Raw genomic sequence first — 17201 nt, 5'->3', positions numbered from 1 at the left:
AAACTGGTTGCATTAGCAGGACTCATACAATATAGTTAGGGTGATATGCAGTGTCAACTCTAACAAAATTCAAGCAGTACTCATCACTTTGCAGGACTGAGTCCTCATTAATTCCCCTGCTGTTGCAGTGTAAATTTGACTCCACTACTTACAAACAGACCACTTCTGTGCAGCCCTGGAAACTGAAGAGTGCTTCAGTTAGTAATGCTCTTGAACTGTAGTAACAGATTCTACTATCACAAAGGTTTTCAGTATGCTCATCCCCTGGGACAGGAGATAAGTGGAGTTACTGTACTCTCTTCATTCCAAGGTCACAGGCTTATGTAGATGCCAAAATGATTTCAGTGTAAAGCACAGGATGAACAAAGTAGAAGCAAGAGGATGCAGGAAGCAGAGATAGTAGTAATCCAGGGGTGCAACAGGAAGAAAAAGCAAGCGAAAGACTTGACTAGACAACAGACAAACTCAGCAGGTATTAACAAAAATAAAATCAATCCCTATCTCGATTGTTGTCTTGGGAACACTGCCATAGTTTACTGAGAACTTTCCCTATCATCATTTAACTAGATATTTTCAAGTATTCGGATACGCATGGTCCTTTGGTTGTAATCTAACAGCTCTTTGACCAGTTTTCACACAGGTATTATTAAAAATTTGCATGCCTGATATATTTATACCCTGCACCAGATGTTCTCATTTTTATTGCTGTTTTTGGCTTGCTAACCACTTATGGTTCCTTTATGTAGACTTTCCTTTGTATTATTTAATACTTCTGAATTTCTCGTCACATCCACCTCCTAATGTAGCTTTTTATTTTTGGGCTTACATTTCATCAGCAAGGTCAGTTGCCAGTAGAAGGACCCACTAGGTACCAAGATAAACACAGCAGTTGAGTTGACTTGGTTTTCTTTTTTAGTGCAAGGCTGAGTCTATGGTTCAATCCAGCTCTTATCCATTTTGATCAATGATTACAGTCCTGAAGACACTAAAGCCTTATCCACAATAGCTTTTTGTCTTTACATTGTTCCGTAATTCTCAGTGCCATTTCAGTTGCACCAAGAGTGGGAGAGTTAACGTAGGTAACCTTAATCACTGTGGCATCTAGACCCACCCAAAACAAGCCTAAATGACACAGCATTAAAAATAGCTAGACCTTCAGCACTGTGTCTGCACTAGAACTACCACCATCATCAACAATTGTGGGGAAGATAAAAGAAAAACCTAGTGCCGAACAACCTAGTGGTATATGGAAGGCAGCTGGTTGTTCATTCATCCATCCATTTTCCTTCCTTCCTTCCTTCCTTCTGTATTTGTTGGCAGTGCCATTTATTGTTAAAATCCTTTCCCTTTCTCCAAACTCCCAGCACAATAAGAGATTATCTTTGAAAGCAATGTAACTACTAACACACGCAAAGTTAAACATAGTGTGCCAACACTGCAGCTCCAAAAACTGGCACAAGAAGCAAGAAGTTTCCATTTTTATACAGAAAATCATAGGGGTTAGGGTCAAAGGCAATAGGCCAAAGGGAACAGGTAAAAAGTAAAGATCATGAACATTGGTAACTTATACTCAGCACCTTAATTTCCCCCCATACCTCTGGAGGTGCCCCCAAACAAGCCTTTAGTCCCTAGAATACTTAAACAGCAGCCTGCACAACTAGGGACAGACATTCAAAAAGCTGGAGCCTGAATTGATTCAATCTTTGCAGGTTAGGCTAACCTGCTTAGGTTGAACCAATTTGCAACTGTACAGACATTCCCTCTGGACTGAGGAAATGCAGGCACATGCCTGAAGTTGCTCAAGCCAGGAACTGGAGGGTGCTAAAGCACACCCTTGCCTTCAGGGAAGCTGTGCTGGGGGAGGGCAGGGGCAGGGCATTGCCAGCCTGGGCAGTAGCCTGGGCTGAACTGGCTAGCAAGGGGTTTAATTCCCCCCTCCCTGTCCCACCAGCAGCGACTCGAGCCATGGTCAGCTGGAAACTGCCCCCTCGCTGCTGTAGCATGAGGGCTGGGTGTGTCCAAACACTGGCTGCCATGGCCTCTGAGGCAGAGGGGTTATTGCCCCCTCTACCCCTGGGGGACTGCAGCCAGTTCTGCCTGCCCCAACTGCCACCGCTTGCTCCTTGCTTGGGGTAAATGGTGGAATAAGCCCCCTCCTTCCCCCTCTGCCAGAATAACTCTGCTCCCTGCCCCCCACCTTAGGCAGGGTGCAGGGAGCAGGTTTATTCCTCCCAATGCCCCTGGGGAACTGCAGCAGGGTCTGACTACCACTCACTCTGTGCCTTGGGCAAGCGGCAGAATAAGCCCCCTCCAGCCCCCCTCCTCTGGATACCAAAGTGGGGGACAACAGAGTGAGGGGGGCAGGAAGGGGCTTATTCCACCACTTGCCCCAAGCATATGGGCAATGTTTTACTACCCTCCTAGTGAGAAAATTCTTCCTAATATCTAACCTAAACTTCCCTTGCTGCAACTTGAGACCACTGCTCCTTGTTCTGTCATCTGCCACCACTGAGAACAGTTTAGTTCCATTATCTTTTGAAACCCCTTTCAGGTAGCTGAAGGCTGCTATTAAATACCCCCTCAGTCTCCTCTTCTCCAAACTAAATAGGCCCAGTTCCCTCAGCCTCTCCTCATAAATCATGTGCCCCAGCCCCCTCACCATTTTCATTGCCCTCTGCTGGACTCACTCCAATTTGTCTACATCCTTTCTGTAGTGGGGGGCCCAAAATGATACAGTACTCCAGATGTGCCTCACCAGTGCTGAATAGAGAGGGATAATCACTTCCCTTGACCTGCTGTCAACACTCTTACTAATGCAGCCCAGTATCCTATTAGCCTTCTTCGCAACTTGTCCTTGTTGAACCACATGAGATTTCTTTCGGCCAAGTCCTCCAATTTGTCTATGTCACTCTGAATCCTAGCCCTACCCTCCAGAGTTTCTACTACTCCCTGCAGCTTGGTGTCATCTGCAGACTTGCTGAGGGTGCACTCTATGCCATCTTCCAGGTTGTTGATGAAGACATTGAACAAAACCAGCCCGAGGACTAACCCCTGGGACACTCCACTTGATACTGGCTGCCAGCTAGACATTGAGCCATTGATTACTACTCTGAGCCCAATGCTTCAACTAGTTTTCTGTCCACCTTACAGTCCATTCATCCAGCCCATACTTCCTTAGCTCGCCTGTGAGACTGCTGTGGGAGACTGTACCAAAAGCTTTGCTAAAATCAAGGTACACCACATCCATCAGCCTCCCCACACCCACAGAGTGAGTCACCTCATCATAGAAGGCAATCAGGTTGGTCAGGCATGACTTGCCCTTGGTGAATGTACGCTGACTGTTCTTAATCATCTTTTTCTCCTCCAAGTGCTTAGAAATGTTTTTCTTGAGGATCTGCTCCATGGTTTTCCCAGGAACTGAGGTGAAGCTGATTAGTCTGTAGTTCTCTGGATCCTCCTTTTTCCCTTTCTTAAATATGGGCACTACGTTTGCCCTTTCCCCAATCATCTGGGACCTCTTCTGATCGCCATGAGTTTTCAAAGATGATGGCCAATGGCTCTGCAATCACATCAGTCAACACCCTCAGCACCCTCAGCTGCATCCCATCCGGCCCTATGGACTTGTACAAATCCAGCTTTTCTGAGTAGTCCCTAACCTGTTCTTTCAGCACTGAGGGCTGCTCACTTCCTCCCTGAACTGTGCTGCCTGGTACAGTAGTCTGGAAGCTGACCATGCCTATGAAGGCTGAGGCAAAAAAAGCTTTGACATTTTGGCTGTCTTGATCCTGGGTATTCCCAAGGCTTCTCTCAGGGGTTCAGTGTAACTAGCACCCAGAGTCAGAGAAACACTCCTTTCTCCACTATGCCCAACTGTGGAGCAGGGGGCCTAGAAGCTCCTACCTTCCTCAGCTGCCAGGCTCCCACCTGCACAGCAACTTGAGCCAGGGCTCTAAGGGTTTCCAGGCTTCCTGTTGCAGAGTTGTGATCAAAGACCCTAACCCAGGGCAGTAAACCCTAAAAAGCCAGGCTCCCCAGAAGCATACCAGATGAGCTGGGAGGAAATCACGCAGGTTTATGATGGAACCTGACTGCAAAACTTAATCAAAACTGATAGGCTTTCCCAAAAATATTACAGTTTTGATTAATCATCATTTTTAGGCAATGCCCCTCTTCCTTCCCCCCCAAACTTTTCAACAAATAATTCCTGGCCAGCTCTAGTGTAAAGGAATGAGAACATAACTGCAACTATCAATCATCTAAACATACATTATATAAAAATTAGAGTAAAGGGACCAAAATTTCTATGAGTATGATTCCTATAGAAATGAGATTTATAAGTGTGCAGGCTGGTAGCATGGAAGCTGCAATGGAAGATTCAGTTTCTGTGGTAAATACCATAAACTCTTGGGGTCTCTTTGATTTCCTTTTTCTGATCTGCAAATCCAAATTGGGTGCCTGGCTATAAACTGATCTATTACCAATTTATGGTAAAAGAGCTGGCTGGTGTCTAGTTATGCCAGAAATACAAGTCTCCATAGATCCCATGCAGTTCAAGTGGGGCCTTTTGCAATCAGCTTTAGCTCTGATCAGCTCAAATGGTGCAGCATGATAAAACTGTCTCTCTCACATTGGGTGTTAGAAGCTCCCTTCTCTCTTCTTCTTCCTAGCCACTCATTTGGGTCATTATATTGAACTCAGCCAAATGCACTTTTGGGGGAGTTTTCCCCTCCAAGATAAGTGAGTATTTGCATTATATAAGACAATTTGGTTTTTCCTGTCTGGAACTCTGCAAGTTACAAACAGAGCAGAAAAATATTATAAATGTCTGGTCTTACCCAACTGGCCCAATGTCATATCCAGGCCATTGACATCTACTTTGGTATCTGATCCTTTAATTAGTTCTGGAGCTGAAGGTTTAGCTCTTTAAGTAATTGCTGCAGCTCCTGTCTGCTAGCAAGATCCAAGTTGGCCAGAGCGTTCTTGGTTGTATTTTACAGAAAAGCTTCCAACCTATGGCATCAATTGATGAGGTGACCAGCAACCTGGTCACCGCATCAGTTCATCTTGCCTTTCCACACACATCTTGCCGCTGAACTTCCTTATCTGTCTAGTCTCATTATAATTGTTGCTCCAATAGAGATTACCTCTGCCTGCAACTCATCTTTCAGTCCTTTCTGGGAAACCTCCAGAGCTAATTTAATTCCATTTGTGAAGCTTCCAATGCCTGTTTTAGATCTTGCTTGAGCTCCTTTGCAAAATTCTAAGTTATTTAAAATCTTGTTCGGCTTCTTTCTAGACATCTTTGACTCCTCTGAATACCTCTGTTATTTGTTGCACCATGCTTCAACAAGAATACCTGCTCACAATTTCTGTCCTCACTCCTTATGCCCATGAACGCCGTGTGCCCCTGGAAGCTGGGTGGGCATGGCAAGCTCCCACAGGTGGCAGTGGCGCTGTCAGTGGCGGGAGCGTGGCAGCAGTAAGTGGGGAGCTCCCACAGGCCGCTGCGGCACTGTTGGTGGGGGGAGGAAGTGGTGAGCACCGACCAGCAGTCAGCAACCAGCCGCAGATGCCGCCAACAGTGTTGGCAGCAGCCAGCAGCGATCGCAGACCACCTGCAGACACCACCATAGTTGCAGGGTAGGGAGGAATAATGGATTCAAGGATCCTTGATGGAATCATATTGATTTACAAGTTTATGTTACAAATAACCATAGGCAATGCATAGGGAAAGGTACGGGGGGGCACATGTCCCCCCAGGCTTGGCTGCTGCTAATGCTCCTGGTGGCTTCTGTAGGCAGTCTCTACTTGCCATCGCCTTTCCCCCCACCACCGCCAGCTTCTGCAGGTTGTTGCTGATCACTGCTCACCGCTGCTGCAGGCTTCTGCAGGCGGTCGCCGATAACTGGGGCGGGGGGGAGGGGGGGGGCTGCGAGCAAAGCCACCGTCAGCTTCAATGGGCAGTCGCCACTCGCTGCCACTGGCTTCTGTGGGCGGATGCCAGTTGCCACCCTGCCACCAACGCTGCTGACGCTGCCACCCACAAATTGTGCCCCCCCCAGTCTCGGGAGGCACCAATCATTAATGCAAATAACATAACATTTCCATGAACATATAAGGAATCAAACAACAGCAGACACTTTTCTTGCTCTCAGCTCCAAGAGTCTTTCAGCCATCACCAAAACCAAAGATCTTTCTCTGGGATTTCTGAAAGTTCAAAGTCATGCCACCAGTGCTTCTGTAGCTGTGCTGGTTTTCTGCAATCTTGGAGTTGTGTGTCTTTCTTGCCTCACTGAATTCCTACGGTCTCTGTCACACACATATATCTCCCTGTTCAAACAAGGCCCTCTGCTCGCCTACTTCTAGATACAGAATGAACTGATACTTGGCTTTGTTTCGGGTGATGACAAGTGCCTGAGGTTTGGTTTGAGGCCCCCTATTTTTTCTTACATTTACCCTGAATAAATGGCCTCTGTTGTATGCAGCAGTTTCCATGAGCTTTAACCTAATCAATAACAACATATTATATAATACCACTTATTTGTAGGGGTTTCAATAAAAGTTAGTGAAAGTTTGAAAAAAGCTATGCTATATGGCCTTTGGCTAGCTGATGAGTTGGCATAGAAGTCTTAAACAGAGCTTGTTTTGGGAGAGGAAACATATGGGCTGAGGCCGAAGGTCTGGATTAAAGACTTCATGATCTCATTTGGACTAGCCGAATATCCTGAGTTACTGCCTTGGACAAAGAGTCTCTGCTACCTGATGTGGAAAAAGCTACATGTTCAAATCAAATTTGCCAAATATCCAAATGAAAGACAAAATGTGAACCTTTAGCTAAAGCCATCCAGATAACAGAGAACTTGTAATCACTGCCTTCTTTGGCAATAATAATTATACAACTGATTATACTTTAACCCAACACCCAGAAGACCCCTGCATATGTTACTTTTTGTTAAAGTAATAATCTGTTTTGCATTTTGCCATAACTTATGCCAAAATTGTGTACCACCCTACTTCCTTTGACCAGCCAAATGCATTGGACATTTATATCAAATCAGATTTGGGAGATCTTATCTAAAGCCTGCTCTCCCCTTGTGTCTAGTTATGAGAGTAACAAGCTGGTCACTTGTTGTCTCTGACTTTTCATGGCACTAAACTCTCCACTGGTGTTGGTTGGCTGTTCTCATGCCTCTAGAATCCAATCCCTATGGTAGAGTGCCAAGATTCTCCTTCCTAAATTGCTAGGATCAGAAAAAGTTTATTTTATATTTTCTACAGCCCTAATCCTTGGCAACAAAGGCCAAGATGAGGGTTAAGTAAGATTTACACAGCTTGCCTACCCAGATCATGAGAAGTAATGGCCCAAAGACCATAGCAGACCCTCAGATGCTGCTCTAGCATTAGAAGAGCCAGAGTTGTGTCTAAACAGTTAAGGACCAATGAAGGTGGAAGGAGAGCTAACTTCATTCTTTACTGAACTCCACTGAAGACAATGAAGTTGTGGCAGTGACTCTGGTCCTCAAGGCTAGAGACAGACATTCAAAAAGCCTGAGCCTGAATTGATTCAATCTTTGCAAGTTAGTCTAACCTGGCTAGGCTAAATCAGTTTTGTAACTGGACAGACATGCCTGCAGTAGCTCAGGCTAGAAGCTGGGGGGTGGAGGGGTGCCCTCCCTTCCTTCCACAGTATGGAGCTGAGGGGGGCATGGACAGGCTTGGCACGAACTCTGATTAGCCCAGCAGGGAATTGATAGCAGTGTTTATCACCAAATTAAGAAAACAAGAGGAATATTACCAGCTACCTGTTGATTCAGCATGGACCCTAGCCAGCATGTGGTCTGCTAGGTAATACATAGACACCGCCTCAGCAAGGCAGAGAGGAGGGGAACTTCCTGCTTATCAGGGAGTGGTGAGAGGAGGGGAGAAGCAGCCCGCTGTCTCTAGAACTCCAGCCAGGAAGCAGAGGGGAAGAACCAGCACTGCTATAGAACAGAGAACCCCACCCCACCCAGAGAGCATGCCAGGATGCTGGGGGAGTCTGGTTTATCTTAAACCAGCAATGGGTCTAGGACAGACATTGAATAAACCAGTTTGAACCAAATCAGTTAAGTCTGATACATTCAACCAAGTTTTTCTCAAACTGGTTTATGTGCACTGAACATCTGTTCTATTACAGGTTTAAACCAGTTTCGGATCACTTAAACCAGTTTGTGTGTAATGTTTGTCCCTAGCCCAAATGGCCTGATCTTGTGAGGTGCTAAAAGGAAAAGTATTGCTTTGGGAAAAGTATTGTTTTTGATTCCCATTGGTTTCATAAGAAGATAGTGAGTACCTTTCAGGAGGGACTGAGTACTACACAGATTGGGCCCTTTGACAGGTTATTGTTTAAAAATACTGCAAAGTTTGTCAAAGCTGTAAGATATATCAGTGTCTAGTTTAGTGGAGTTCATTTTCCCCACAGCTGAATTACTTAAAAAGATAAAAGATATGAATAAAAATAATGAATCCTTCCAAACTTGTGTTTTTAACCATAGGCCATCATATAACTTGACAACCATGTGGCCCTAGCTTATGGCACAGAATTAACCTTTTCAGAAGAGTACATCTCTAATGAGCATAATCCTTTTCTTGATAAAGAAATCAGAGCTGTGTTTAATGTAATAAACATTGTAAATTACCTGGACCAATATTTTTTTCTTATGTGCCTAAAAATGGTCTTATATATATCTTCCATTACATATACCATTTAGGAGAACTAGTGGCTAGCCATCAAATTAACATCTATCTGGCTTGGTAACTGCTAAGGCAGAATCATAATTTCTCCTTTTTTCCATACCAATATGTATCTTGAGAATGCCAAATATTATCTTCATGTATATTTTAAATATTACAGAATCTTATCCAGGAAAAAGTCTCCATACCTTATCAGCCAAAATAATAACATCTGACATGTAGTTTACCATAGCTTTCATTTCTCTTCAGGGAAATTTCCTAGTTCACTCTCTCTTGTAATCACAAAGCTCATTTATATTTCCCTGTTGCTTGTTATGCAAGACTGGAAAATAATTATCACCTAGTCCAAGCTACCCCCTTCTCTTCACATTTTGCTCTTTGAACTTCACAGGCTGGCTGCAAGCCAACATGTCTTTGCTCTCAGTAATGCCTCCTGCAAAGGTAACAGGGCATTTCTGACTGCATTAACATCTCCTACATGTCTTCTGCCTGGCATGCCTCTACCGAGGCACTCTACCTGCCCCTTAGCTGCAGCCTTTTGTCTCATTTCAAATGCTTATCCTTACAATCAGAAATCAAAGTCTGAGAGACCTCAAGGGGAGACATGATTAATGCTCCATCATTAGCCTTACCACTCATGCCTAATGAAACTGACCTTCATTACTAACTTCCAAAGCACAGATTTCATTAAACCAAGCCTCCCTGCTGAGCCCTATGGGCTATCTTGTGTATTCCTCCAGCCAGCCAGAATCACAAGCTCACACTATTCCTTTACTGCTTGTTGCTATCCTTCATGCCTCAAGAGTTTGCAGTGTTCCCTTCATTACCCCTGTTGCTGTCTGGTTTTGATCATGTCTTTCCTGAATTTCAAAGATAAGGCTCTCAGACTGTCCATATAAAGTATGCTTCAGCTTCAGCTCCAGCTCCTTCAAATTTTCACTCCCAATTGTGTCACTGCTCTTATTATCTCTTGCCAGGTGTACTTCCTTTATTGTGATTACAACCAGGTGGTGCAAACTGAACCTTCTGGCCCACAGAGTCCAAATCTGCTTTTTTCTCCCTGTTTGATCAGTGGAAGTGTTTGGGCTTTGGACCCTTGGGTTTAATAGAGAGGGATTTCGGAAACATCATTCCCTGTGAGGGTTCCTCAGCTGTACAAATCTCTCCCTTGCTTTGGCCTAGACATATTTGAATCTATTGACCTTCACGGCATGTTGCAAATTCCATCTGTTTTTTCTGGCTTTTAGAGATGGAGAACAGGATAAGGTCTGGGAATCTGGGAGATGATGAAAGTTTTTTGAACTACAGTATTTTGGCCATTAGTTTTCACAAAGGGGTTTTGTTAGTGATAAACTGCTAAATTTGGTTGAATTGTGTTGATTGGGTTTTTTTAGAGACTTGTTAGGATTTTAATGTTATGGCTAAGGCAGCAGCGGCCTGATTCGAGATGCCAAGCTTCTATCAAATTCAGTGACAAATATGTTTTCTCAACATCCCATTGAAAGAAACTGTGGGAGTCCAGAATAGAATTTTTTTTTAAATACCAGGAAAATATAACAATCTGATGCCAAAAAAAGAAGTAGCAGTTCACACATTTATGTGGTTGTTGCTCACATAGACTGGCTGAAGAACTGTTTCCACTGTGCTGCTCAACCAAAAATAAAGAATGGCTGAAATAATTTTCTCCTGTCCTCTTGCTACAGATCCCTGAACAAAATGGCCAATATCTTTTCTTACTATTTTAAAGCACAAAATTCCAAACCAAACTATACATTACAATAAAACAACAAGGACCAGATCCTATTCCACCTGTTAGATGCCAACGTGAACTTTGGCTCCCAAGTGAAATCCTAGTCCATCCTGCTCAGGTCCCTGAAAAAAATATTAATACACCAACTTTCATAACACAATATCATTTTAGCCTTAAAACTAAGTCATAGAGGGCACATCTACACATACAATTAACGCTCTACACATATAATTAATGCTCATTAAAGCACTCCCCGGCACATGTCTACACATGCTCCTCCATTGGGAGCAAACTGAGCCAAACAGGAGCAAACCACTCCAGGGCTGCTCCTGCCCGGCTCTGCCCTCCTGCATCAGCCAGGGTGAGCTCCAGGATCCCTCAGGTGCCAGCACCAGCCTGGCAGAGGGCATAAGGGATTAGCCCCAAGCTCCAGAGGGTGAGGGGGGAGTTGTCCCAGCTTGGTGGGCAGCTCCATCCCAGCTGGGGGGAGATCAGGCTGGCCTCAACGGGGTGGAGAGAGCTGCCTTCCAGCGACATGGAGATCAGGACCTGTCCCTATCTCCACATGACTGGGAGGCAGCTGCCCAGCAGCCAGGACAGCTCTCCATGTCCTGTGGAGATCAGGACAGGTCCCAGTCTCCACATGGCTGGCAAATAGCATCCCACAAAGCCAGGACAGCTAACCCTGCACCCTGTGGGCCCCTGCTGTCTATGCTGCCTGGGAACAACTTGCTCCTAGTCAGCGTCTACATGAGTGGTATAGCACATTAGTTAATGCACCAGTTTTCTAGTACCTGTATCTACAGGTACTAAAAAATGGCACGTTAAACTAATCTACTGAGCAATAAGTGCTGCACACATGTAGATGGTGATGCTTTATTGTGCCAGTGGCTCGTGTAGATGCACCCATAAATTAGCAAGGAGAAGGACCCATCTGTCTTCGCATTAACTGCTTTTCAAGGACCTGAGGATGATGAAATAGAACCACACTTAAGCATCTAAGCCTACTTAGATAATTAATAGGTAGAATAGGCTCTGGTTCTAACATCTTAGCCCAATTATTGCACTCTCTAACTAAGCAAAACTGCTACTTAATTTTAGAGTGATGTATATACTTGTGTCTATTCCCACATATATTTCTGCTATGTAAAATGTTATTTTTCTCTTCAACTGTCTCCACTGAAGCACAGATGGGCTGTATCTTATAGCCAATAGAATTGTACTTAAGGGTCAAAAAACCTTCTTAAATGTAAGTATTGTATGACATGTGCAAGCCCTCTGTAATCCACCCTATTCATATTTCATCAGCCTGTCCAATTCAGGGACAATTATCTCACTCTGGGATGGACTCAGAGACCTTTGGGTGCTAGGAACAGGGACATTCCATATAACATTAGAAGAGTTTGATGGAAAACTAAGTTTTCTATCTGATGTTCACTTTCCCTTATCAACAAATGTCTTACATAAGCCAGGACCATGCTCAGAATTGTATCTTAATTCAGAGTGAGCTTTTAAGAAAGAATATGTGCAATTAATAGAAAGCAAATGTCTGTTTTGGCACAGCCTACACTAACATCAGATATTTCCCCATTGCTAAAGGAATAAAGAAATTGTCATAATGAGACAGACTGACTACAATGTTCTGGTTTTCTCTTAACTATATGAGTGCTTCTCTGATGTACAATGTATGCCACAGACCTTATTGTCATGGTTCATGAATTGAAAAAAAAGGCTGAAGAAATCAAGTTCTTTTTAATTAAAATTGATGATGTTCTTAGGAAGAAAGTTTAGAACTGAAAGCACAGGTATGCCTCATATTTCTTAGAAATGACTGTTTTAATTAGAATGCAACTTGTAGACTTTATTTTGTTGGCGTCGGGACAAACACTGAACAAGAGCAGCTAATTGTTTAAAGAAAACAAAGACCGGGTATCTGCAAAATCATTAATTGAGGCTTAATATTTCAAAGCAAATGAATGCATGGGTAATTACTGTTCTTTTGTACATCGTAGGAAAGAATATTGTAAATGCTATCAAAGAAACAAGAAACAAATTAATCAGCAGCATTACATTTACTATCAAATACGAACCACATCAAACAAGACATACATTTGTTACCAAAGCATAAGATTAAGAGTCTGATTTAAACTAAATTATCAAAAAAAATTTTCAAGGACCAGGTTTCACCTCCTTCACATCAGGCTGTATTAGTTGACACATAATGTGCAGGCCTTTGCTTCCAGTCCTAAGGCAGACAAAACTCCTACTGAGTTTCACTTTCATCAAGACTGAAGGATTGACCTCTGAGTCTTTGCCTAGATTAGCAAAATTTGGCAATATGCAATGCAGTCATACACTAAATAGTTCCCAAAGATGCATGATGTGGAGTAGACTTCTTTTAAGCGAAGCTAGTAATGTGTACAAGGTCTGTGCACCCATTACTTAACCTTCATTGGCTTTTGGCTCAGCAGTCTACTGTATTTGTTTCTAATATATCCAAAAGGAAGCCTCCATAAAAGTACACGGCTAACTGGCCTGATGCAAAAGTAAAGTACACTGATGATCATTTGGGCTGCTAGTGAAATTTAGTTGCAGATGAATATGATCGGTCAAAATATTCAGGTCTTTGAAAAGGAGCCTGAGCACCTTTTCAGCAGGGTATCACTCAGTCTGGCAAGCAGTTAGGGAAAAGGACAAGAGTGCTAAAATGCGCAATAAAATAAGGGCTGGAACAATAATATGAAGTCCAGGGTAACAAGGAAAATCTGTCCTTTCTTTGAAGAGCTAGAGCAAATACTTTGTGCTCATTCATGTATTTGCAGAGTCTACTGTGCCTGGGTACACCAGAGAAAGTCCAGGAACTGCTGAAATAAGAGACAAAAAGAAAACCAGTTCTGTGAACTAGGAAGATTACAAGATTTGGGGAGGTGTATTGGGAGATACCTGAGACCTTCTAAAATCTCAGTGAATTTAGGAACATGGAAGTTGGTTTAAATGAGAAGAAGGATATGGGGAGTGAAGTGGCTTATACTCCAGGGATCAGGGCTGGATTAATGTATAGGCAAACTAGGCACATGCTTAGGGCCCTGAACTTCAGGAGGCACCAGTCCTTGCCTTGGTGGCAGTGGCATGAATGACCTCACCCACCTCCTTTCCTTTCCCCTCCGCCAGCCGTGCCACCACCATGGCAGCTTCCTGGTGGTGGCTCCAAGCCCTGCTCCCCACAGGCAGCAGCACCAGGGTGGGAAGGGGAGGTCTCAACCACCCCAGGGCCCACAAGTTTGCTTGTCCAGGGCCCACTAAAGATTTAATTTGGCCCTGCCAGGGATACAGCTATGTACCATGTGTTGGGTTAAACCTCATTGAAATTGGACAGGGCAATTGCCACCCTTAACTTAAGACAGCTGTAAGTGTTGACTTGACACACACCAGATCAATGCTCAGGATCTCAATATCATGCTGTTAGGCAGGAGGGCGTGACACAAAATTATATACACTCATACACACACTCCACATACACATATACAAACACGCAAACACACACCTTTCTGGCTGTGTATGTGTTAACACTAGAGGATTACTTGGGGTCACTTGGTGCCCCAGGCAGAGGTGAACCTAGGGGAAAAGCTAGGAGGTGGCAGAGCAGAGGAGCGGTGCTGGGAGATCAAGCCAAGGAGCAAGAGAGAGAGAGAACTGGCCAGGAAGCCAGACCAGGGAGCAATGATCCGGGGCAGAAGCTAGGAGACAGTGGAGCAGGGAAGGAAGAGCTGGGAACAGAGGCAGCAGAAAAGGTAGGGACAGGGACAGGGACGGAGGCAGTAGAGTGGGTAGAGACAGGGCCAGAGGCAATAGAGTAGATAGGGACAGAGCTGGAGGCAACAGAAGTGGTGGAGACAAGGAGAGAGAGAAGTGGTAGAGTGGTAAACCAGGAGTGGACGGTGGAGGAAAGCCAGAGGAAGAAAACCGTGAGGTTGGGAGGTGAAGGAGTGGAGTCAGGGCCAGAAAGCTGGGAGATCAGGAGGCCAGGAGGAGAGGAAGCTGAGCCGGGAGAGAAAGCCAGAAGGTCAGGAGGTGAAGGAGTGGAGCTGTTAAGCCCCAGCTCAAGTCTGGGATCGTGCCCAGTATGCAAAGGCCAATAAAGATACCAGGGGTGAAAGTATAAAGAAGATTTATTGCTAGCAATAAAAGGTGCAAGCGGAATAATTTCACATAACAAGCACACAGATTCTTAATTCTAAGCATCTTTTATACAGGAGTATTGGACCTTCATAAGCATTCTTGTTTGCTAATTGGTTATAAGGGAGTGACGCAAGGAGTTCTTTACTGAGCATGTCTCTATACCTGTGTTTTAGCTATGTATCTCATTTACATACGTATGTTTCATTAGCATACTTTCTCCCCACCTAGGGGTGTGATTTTTAGTATTTAAATTAGCTCTTTGCCCTAGTCCTCTGATTCTGCTTTTGTTTTCAAGCCTCCTTTATCTAAGACTGTCTCCTCCTTATCATTGGAGATGGGCATTAGTTACATAACAGAGACTTTTGCTTGGGCTTTGTGTAGTGGTTTCTAGGTCAAACCTGACATTCCCCTCTCTGGAGCATTTTTAATTATTTTTATTATAATTGCTCCACTCAATTTGTTTCAACACAAATCTAGTATTCTCAGCTTTCTTCATTTGCAAAATCATTTGATTCACCTTAGGCCTGAAGATAGATAAGAAGACAGGTAAACATTGTATACAGCAACAGGCCATAATCCCTATAACACAAAATAAAACAACCATACTAAATAACTGTTTCAACCATCCAAAATTGGGAAGCCAGGAAGTTAACCAGGACAAGTCTAAGCCAGATGATTCTCCCGCAGGCCAGAAACCATCCTCGAGGAAGGATGGTATGTGTGTATACATAGGATATTTGATTGGTCTTGTTACAAAGGATTCTTCTACCTTGGTTCAATTTAAAGCAATTATTAGTACAATTAACTATTAGGAAACATTCAGAAGCATTAGCTGGTGCCTGAACCCGTACGGAAAACATCTCTCTATTCTTCTCTTTTACAATAGTCCCCCACTTATATATATTCTGATATGTACTTTTCTTCTCTACATTCTTCAGCATAGTATAATTTTGTAAAATTTTTAAAGGGGTTGGTACTGCGATTAAGCATGAGGTAAAAACCAGGTGAGCATTGATCCCTCCCGCTAAGCAGAAGTCCGTTCTATTTAAAATTTCCCGGGCCAGATAAATCCAGACATTTTCCTGAGGGTCAAATTTTTGTTGTAAAAGGGTTTCCCCTCCTATAAGTAGGAGTGGACAGATCAGGGTGCCCCACAATAAAACCTTGAACAATTTCATAATAAGGCTTATAAAACTTAATCAAAGATTGTCAAATTATTCAAAGTTCCTTTCTTTTGAATAGGAATTTCAAGTCTCTTATTGGCTCCACCTTCCACTGTTCTCTGTCTCCGGTCCCGGAGTCTGCAGGGATTCCTTCTTGTTCTGGTCCAGCCACCGGCTTTAGGCGACTGGAATGTATCCAAGTCTTGATTCCTTCGAGCTTTGCGGCCGTCGGGGTCGTTAGAAGTACCCTATATGGGCCTTTCCATCTGGCTCGAAGTGGTTCCTCGTTCCAATCTTTCACAAGGACGTAACTCCCAGGTAATAATCGATTTCCCAGGGCAGGATACTGGTCCTGTGTCTGCAGCACGTCCCGTACCTGCTGATGGATGGAAGACAAAACAGAAACCAAGGACCATACATATTCTCTAATCATTCCCTCTCCTAAAACATGTAACTGTTGTTCAGTACCCATGGGCAGACTCAGAGGGTAAGGCTTACCATACATTATTTCAAACGGGCTTAATCCCAATTTAGAATGTGGTGCGACCCTTACTCGTAACAGGGCCAAGGGTAGGGCCTCTGGCCATTTGAGTCGAGCTTCTTGGCAAATCTTTGCAAGGTGTCTTTTTAAGGTCTGATTCATACGTTCCACCTTTCCACTGGACTGAGGTCTCCAAGGGGTGTGTAAATGCCAGCTGATTCCCAGGAACTCAGAAACCTTCTGAGTAATTTGTGCAATGAAATGTGGGCCATTGTCTGACCCTATTCCTTTTGGAAGTCCGAAGCGAGGTATGATTTCTCGTAGGAGTGTCTTGACCACCTCTCGGGCTTGGGCAGTCCAACATGGGAAGCACTCAACCCAATTAGAGAAAGTGTCCACAAAGACAAGGAGATATTTTATCTCTTGTTGCCGGGGCAACTCAGTAAAATCCACCTGCTATTCTTCTCCTGGCCCATTGCCTATTCTCTGATGTCCTGAAGTTTCTCTTCTCCCTCCTTTTGGGTTATTTCTCTGGCAGACCTCACATGTCTCTGATACCTCCTTGGCAGCCTCTCTTAATCCCACTCTAGTTACATAGTAACTGATCCATCTTACCAGGGCCCTGGGTCCGTAGTGGGTACCATGATGAGTGCTCTTTACTACCACATGAACCCAGGCAGCTGGGATGATAATGCGGCCATCCCTTGCTACCAGCCACCCGTGCTCCCCCTTCTTTGCTTGAAACTCTTTTATCAATTGTTTGTCTCTCAGATTTGGCCTTGAAGAATAAACAGCTTCCAATGTTTGCAGGCAGTCATGTACAAGATCTGGTGTGTCAGCCATAGATGGCAGCAGTGTTGCTGGATTTACAGTGCGAAAAATGGCCAATTTTTTT

The sequence above is a fragment of the Alligator sinensis genome, unplaced genomic scaffold (genome assembly GCF_000455745.1).
Source record: "Alligator sinensis unplaced genomic scaffold, ASM45574v1 scaffold134_1, whole genome shotgun sequence".
In the NCBI taxonomy this organism is placed as follows: Eukaryota; Metazoa; Chordata; order Crocodylia; family Alligatoridae; genus Alligator; species Alligator sinensis.
Note: the sequence above shows the minus strand (reverse complement) of the source record.